Source organism: Ranitomeya imitator, chromosome 2, assembly GCF_032444005.1.
Source record: "Ranitomeya imitator isolate aRanImi1 chromosome 2, aRanImi1.pri, whole genome shotgun sequence".
Classification (NCBI taxonomy): Eukaryota; Metazoa; Chordata; class Amphibia; order Anura; family Dendrobatidae; genus Ranitomeya; species Ranitomeya imitator.
In genome coordinates this window covers 22,039,684-22,047,618 of record NC_091283.1, presented here as the reverse complement: position 1 = coordinate 22,047,618, position 7,935 = coordinate 22,039,684, and positions in this window count along the sequence as shown.

The window sequence follows — 7,935 nt, the reverse complement described above, 5'->3', positions numbered from 1 at the left end:
TCCGTCAAAAACGGACCTTTTTTTATACGTTGTGTGTGTCCCCGGCCTTATAGTTAGAAATGTATCAGATCTGAGGGTTGTGGACGGACGAACCTGGAATCGCACTAATTGTATCATTCCCGATCGGCTGATGTGTAAATATTCCATCATTCCAGATCAGTCCCTCTCAGTGCGGAGGAGGAGGAGGCGGCGTTGTACTGGCAGCCGCGGAGCTGCGGGCAGCGATGCCCTTGACTGGAGGGCACGTCAGCTGGCAGCGGTGACAGCGCGCCATTCCTTCCTCGCCTTCAATCCGAAGCGTCTGTGTTCTCCCCGGCAAGATATCAATGTCCTTCTCCTCCGCCCTCCGCACCCCGACTTATAAATCAAGTTCAGCAAGGAGCGAGCAGACATCAATCTTCCCACCGGCGGTGCCCCCCGGAGCTCACCGAGCCCCCCACTGTCACCAACCAAAACAGCAAAGCAAAGAAGTCACACAAAAAACATTAAACACTAAGAAAAAGGGAAACAGACCACAGGCTGGAGTGTTACATGGGACTGCAGGTGTCATCTACTACATTATCTGTACTCGGAGAGTGATCACTGTGTTATCTGTGGTGTTACATAGGACTGCAGGTGACAACTACTACATTATCTGTACTCAGAGAGTTATCACTGTGTTATCTGTGGTGTTACATGGGACTGCAGGTGTCATCTACTACATTATCTGTACTCGGAGAGTGATCACTGTGTTATCTGTGGTGTTACATAGGACTGCAGGTGACAACTACTACATTATCTGTACTCAGAGAGTTATCACTGTGTTATCTGTGGTGTTACATGGGACTGCAGGTGTCATATACTACATTATCTGTACTCGGAGAGTGATCACTGTGTTATCTGTGGTGTTACATGGGACTGCAGGTGACATCTACTACATTATCTGTACTCGGAGAGTGATCACTGTGTTATCTGTGGTGTTACATAGGACTGCAGGTGACATCTACTGCATTATCTGTACTCGGAGAGTGATCACTGTGTTATCTGTGGTGTTACATAGGACTGCAGGTGACATCTACTACATCTGTACTCAGAGTTATCACTGCTATATGTGGTGTTACATAGGACTGCAGGTGGCATCTACTACATTATCTGTACTCAGAGAGTTATCACTGTGTTATCTGTGGTGTTACATAGGACTGCAGGTGACATCTACTACATTATCTGTACTCAGAGAGATATCACTGTTATCTGTGGTGTTACATAGGACTGCAGGTGACATCTCCTACATTATCTGTACTCAGAGAGTGATCACTGTTGTCTGTAGTGTTACATAGGACTGCAGGTGACATCTACTACATTATCTGTACTCAGAGAGATATCACTGTTATCTGTGGTGTTACATAGGACTGCAGGTGACATCTACTACATTATCTGTACTCAGAGAGTGATCACTGTTGTCTGTAGTGTTACATAGGACTGCAGGTGACATCTACTACATTATCTGTACTCAGAGAGATATCACTGTGTTATCTGTGGTGTTACATAGGACTGCAGGTGACATCTACTACATTATCTGTACTCAGAGAGTTATCACTGTGTTATCTGTGGTGTTACATAGGACTGCAGGTGACATCTACTACACTATCTGTTCTCAGAGAGTTATCACTGTGTTATCTGTGGTGTTACATAGGACTGCAGGTGACATCTAGTACATTATCTGTACTCAGAGAGTTATCACTGTGTTATCTGTGGTGTTACATAGGACTGCAGGTGACATCTACTACATTATCTGTACTCAGAGAGATATCACTGTGTTATCTGTGGTGTTACATAGGACTGCAGGTGACATCTACTACATTATCTGTACTCAGAGAGTTATCACTGTGTTATCTGTGGTGTTACATAGGACTGCAGGTGACATCTACTACACTATCTGTTCTCAGAGAGATATCACTGTGTTATATGTGGTGTTACATAGGACTGCAGGTGACATCTACTACATTATCTGTACTCAGAGAGATATCACTGTGTTATCTGTGGTGTTACATAGGACTGCAGGTGACATCTACTACATTTTTTTTACTCAGAGAGTTATCACTGTTATCTGTGGTGTTACATAGGACTGCGGGTGACATCTACTACATTATCTGTACTCAGAGAGATATCACTGTGTTATCTGTGGTGTTACATAGGACTGCGGGTGACATCTACTACATTATCTGTACTCAGAGAGATATCACTGTGTTATATGTGGTGTTACATAGGACTGCAGGTGACATCTACTACATTATCTGTACTCAGAGAGATATCACTGTGTTATCTGTGGTGTTACATAGGACTGCAGGTGACATCTACTACATTTTTTTTACTCAGAGAGTTATCACTGTTATCTGTGGTGTTACATAGGACTGCGGGTGACATCTACTACATTATCTGTACTCAGAGAGTTATCACTGTGTTATCTGTGGTGTTACATAGGACTGCAGGTGACATCTACTACATTATCTGTACTCAGAGAGTTATCACTGTGTTATCTCTGGTATTACATAGGACTGCAGGTGACATTTACTACATTATCTGTACTCAGAGAGTTATCACTGTGTTATCTGTGGTGTTACATAGGACTGCGGGTGACATCTACTACATTATCTGTACTCAGAGAGATATCACTGTGTTATCTGTGGTGTTACATAGGACTGCAGGTGACATCTACTACATTATCTGTACTCAGAGAGTTATCACTGTGTTATCTGTGGTGTTACATAGGACTGCAGGTGACATCTACTACACTATCTGTTCTCAGAGAGTTATCACTGTGTTATCTGTGGTGTTACATAGGACTGCAGGTGACATCTAGTACATTATCTGTACTCAGAGAGTTATCACTGTGTTATCTGTGGTGTTACATAGGACTGCAGGTGACATCTACTACATTATCTGTACTCAGAAAGATATCACTGTGTTATCTGTGGTGTTACATAGGACTGCAGGTGACATCTACTACATTATCTGTACTCAGAGAGTTATCACTGTGTTAGCTGTGGTGTTACATAGGACTGCAGGTGACATCTACTACACTATCTGTTCTCAGAGAGATATCACTGTGTTATATGTGGTGTTACATAGGACTGCAGGTGACATCTAGTACATTATCTGTACTCAGAGAGTTATCACTGTGTTATCTGTGGTGTTACATAGGACTGCAGGTGACATCTACTACATTATCTGTACTCAGAGAGATATCACTGTGTTATCTGTGGTGTTACATAGGACTGCAGGTGACATCTACTACATTATCTGTACTCAGAGAGTTATCACTGTTATCTGTGGTGTTACATAGGACTGCGGGTGACATCTAATACATTATCTGTACTCAGAGAGTTATCACTGTGTTATCTGTGGTGTTACATAGGACTGTAGGTGACATCTACTACATTATCTGTACTCAGAGAGATATCACTGTGTTATCTGTGGTGTTACATAGGACTGCAGGCGACATCTACTACATTATCTGTACTCAGAGAGTTATCACTGTGTTATCTGTGGTGTTACATAGGACTGCAGGTGACATCTACTACACTATCTGTACTCAGAGAGATATCACTGTGTTATCTGTGGTGTTACATAGGACTGCAGGTGACATCTACTACATTATCTGTACTCAGAGAGATATCACTGTGTTATCTGTGGTGTTACATAGGACTGCAGGTGACATTACTACATTATCTGTACTCAGAGAGTTATCACTGTGTTGTCTGTGGTGTTACATAGGACTGCAGGTGACATCTACTACATTATCTGCACTCAGAGCGTTATCACTGTGTTATCTGTGGTGTTACATAGGACTGCAGGTGACATCTACTACATTATCTGTACTCAGAGAGTGATCACTGTGTTATCTGTGGTGTTACATAGGACTGCAGGTGACATCTACTACATTATCTGTGGTGTTACATAGGACTGCAGGTGACATCTACTACATTATCTGTGGTGTTACATAGGACTGCAGGTGTTGGGGCTATCTTCTACCTAATCCTTTACATCACCCTTAGTGCTGCCCTCTGCTGTCTGTTTGCCAGTATAACATGTAGTAATGATAAGTGCAGGGGTCTTGCAGATGATGTCACCTGGGGGCTCTGCGTTGAGGGCCTCACAATGAATATTTACGGAGGTGACGGACAGTGTCTTCGCCTTTGGGGTCCGGTATCTGGGGATTGGGGGCACACATCCGCCACTTCTTCCCCCAATACCTCCCCTTCTGCACCATCACCATTTGGGGTCACCATATCTTTACAGACTTCAGGGTGACGCTGTGCCCCTCCGCCATCCTGCGGCCATGTCCAGGGACGGCGTCTTGGGGTGCGGAGATTTCCATTTCTCGGCTTCTCCCCTTGCAGAGCTGCCGGCTTCTCTCATAAATTACAGCTGATGACAAAAGTGGAAGGAAACGGCGGAGAAATGAGGCCCAAAGGCAAAATAATGGCAGATAGAGGCTGGAGGAGAGCGGAGGAGCCATCAATCAGCCCCAATTATTCGGCAGTTAATCAGCGCTGCCCTTTCTTTATTGGAGGGTTACGCTGTAATTACGCTGGCAGCGTCCTCTTAATTCATCAAGCCTACAACACATGGCGCTGTGTGCTGCAATCAGGGACGTCACCTTTGTGTCTCTGACCCGGAGCTTCCAGAAGAGTCTGCGAGAGGCGGAAACTGCGCGGCGAAGGGCGCACGTTACTGCGGAGGCGCCATCCCGGCCCTGTGCACCCACACATTGCAGACCTGGTGCTATGGGTCCCATTGCTACAATGTAACCAAACTGGGGGTCACATGACACGCGAGACGCCGCAGGGTCACAGCCCGCTGCCCTGGACTCCGAGGCTTCACTGGGGAAAGGGTTAATGAAGGATACTTTGTGTTTTATTGGTGGATCATCTGATGACAAATAGTCGTCCTTCAGGTTCAGGAAGGGCGGAGGATCCGGTCCGGGATCCCGACGAAACGGACGAAAGTCAGAGATTCAATGTTTCGCACCATCATTTATCTCCTAATTGTAAGATCACTGGGGGTCCGACTGCTGAGATCCCCACCAATCACAAGAATGGGGGTCCTGAGACCCTGTGTAGCCTACAGTGCACATGTGTGACCACTACTCTACTCACTGTCTATACACTCATAGGAATGGATGGAGCGGTGGTCACACGAGGGCCGCGAGACCCCATCGATAGGATTACTAGGGATCTATTCAGAGAGCCTTGATACATTGACATCCTTTGTGTGGTCATGTGACTGTGGTGGCGGAAGGGGTCATGTGACCTCCTTGGAATGTCGCTGTCCAATCAGAACGCAGAGTCCAATGATACAATGTGATCACAGGAGATAAGAGGAGTCTGTGAGGAAGGACCTGACCCAACAGACGCTCCATCAACCTGCAGACTCACACCGATGAGTAGTGACCAACCAGAGAATAGGGAAATAGACAAAGGGGAAGGGCTTGTAATAAAACTAGACTCCAAGCCCCTCCCTCTACATGTCTGGGAAGGAGGCCCGGTGCCCAGTCAGTATCACCATACTGGTCCAAAATAATTCCCGCTATGAAGGGAGAAAACCCGCCGTCCCCTGCCGACGTGACATTATATCCGTTATAAGGCGACATGATCCTGTCATTTCCTGGCCGGTCAGTCGCAAAAAGATTTATTAATGCAGTGAAGAGAAGAAAATAGAATTCTCAATGCCGGCGCCGCTTATCTCTAGTGTGGGGTCTCCCATAAATATCTACGTAGACGTCTAGTGAAGGAGAGATGAAGACGATCCTCCATCTCGGAAGGATCAGGGTTACGTATGTGGCGTTCGCCTCGTCTACGCGGGTTATTTCCTCGCTACAATACACACAGCGCATCTCCTGGTTTTCTGTGGCCCCCCCGATGTGTCCTGAGCTGGGACTGATTGACGGCTCCCGATGACCGCTGCCGGGGGGCTCCGCGAGATTACTATGACCAAGGTTAAGCGCAACGAGGCGGTCGCAGGGCGCGGGCCTGTCACACGGCGACGCCTCAGCAGGAGCTCCGGCTCCAGGACAGTAATGCACAATTACCCCCATCCTCTCACACTCCCTGGTTTAATTGTTTTGCCGTCTCGTTTATTCAGATTTTTTATTGTTAATGTCTCTTTAAGGCGTAAAGTTCACGCACCGGTGAACGCCAGAAAATAATGGCGAGATGAAGGAACTGAAGTGTGAGGAGTGGGGGGGACGCTGCATCCATAAACAGGGGGCACAGACGGCCAGCGGCAAAGAACGTGAACACGAGGGGGGACGGGAAGTAAAATGATCCACAAATAAGGCATCATTGTATCACAACATATACAATATATAGAAACGAAGTCTGAGAATCCAACAGATCACTGACAGATTCTGCCAGGTCAGCAGCCGGATTTATCATCTGAGACTTTTTAGAAAGTTCTACAAAGAGAAGAATTCATCAGAAGCGGAATGTTTGGAGTCAGTTTTGCTTTTGGTTACATTGTTGTTATTTGCACCAAAGATATGAAATGTTTGATACATTGGAGCACCTTTAGATATATAACACCTCTGCCAAGCATGGATTTCCTCTTTTTATATCCCCCACTTTAACTTTGTGACTTTTTTTTATAACTTTTAAGAATATTACAATTCTTGAATCTGTTTTACATCTTATTCCCATAACTGACCTCCCCGAGATAACATCCGTTTTTCAAAAGGGGGAAGCAGAGTTAAGTAGGAAAATGTCACTTTTTTTTTTTTTTTTTTTAGCAAAAATGGCGTGCAACAACACTGGCAACATTAAAGAAAAAATGTCTCAAAAGCCATTAGAAATTACTCTACAAAAAGTAACAAACACACTCCAGTAATAGAGGCGTAAAAAGTGGTGAAACGGCGATAGACGAAAGTGTCACATGTCAAGAGACATCAAATAATCAAAACTAATCAAAATAAGCAAAACTGAAACTTGATCCATTCTCTACTCCATTATTTTTAGTGTAAGAAAGTAGCAAATTATAGCACAGTCTGTATTTTCCCAATATTTGGAACTTTTTTCTTTTCTGATGCTTGCAACAATTCTTTAAAAAAAAAGGTGCAGAATAGTTAGGGGGTCCGCAGACCAACAAGTCTACTATGATATGTGCAAAAAATTGGTGTCAATATCGCACCAGCATTGGTCTGATTTTCTGGGGCATGGAGTGAGGGATCGACCCAATTTATGAAAAGGTGAGCGCCTCCTAAAAAGTTCAAGTGCAACTTACGCTAATGGGTTTATGACTTGTGTATAAAATGCTGGCGGTGACACATTCCCCTCAGAGATTTCAACTTCTGCTGTAGAAAAAGGAAAGTTTTTAATACTTAAAATATTTGGCGCATTTTACTGGATAAGTTTTCGGACCGGTGTTTGACATGATGGAGCTTCTAAAGTTCCCCAATGTTTAATTCTGTGCGATAAGTTATCGGGGGAATATTTCGTGTCACTTTTATGGATTCTGCTTTTTCTTATGTGAACAGAATTTTGTTTATAAAATTTCGTATTTTGGATTTGGTGCAAACAACTCGAAAACTTATAAGAAACCAGGTCAGTGACCCAGAGAAGACAGTTTTATTGTGGCTAAGGAGTAGTGATGAGCGGAACCAGTGGACGTCCGGGTTCTGGAACCCGGCCCAAACTTTATGGCAAAGGTTAGTTCAGGTACCAGAGGTGCACTGGAACGTGAAGCAGAACCCAAACCCCATTGAAAACAATGGGCACCTTAACTTTTGAGCTGAAAAATTCTCTCTCTCCTTGGAAAAGACTTACCCCAGAACTCAGAACTTTGCAACAGGCGTCCGTAAGAAGTCCGTGTTTGGTGTTTAGCACTGGGCACTAATTGTCTGGTACGAACCCCAAACTTTTAAGTTCGGGTTCGCTCAAAGGAGAAATACAGTCAGTTTCA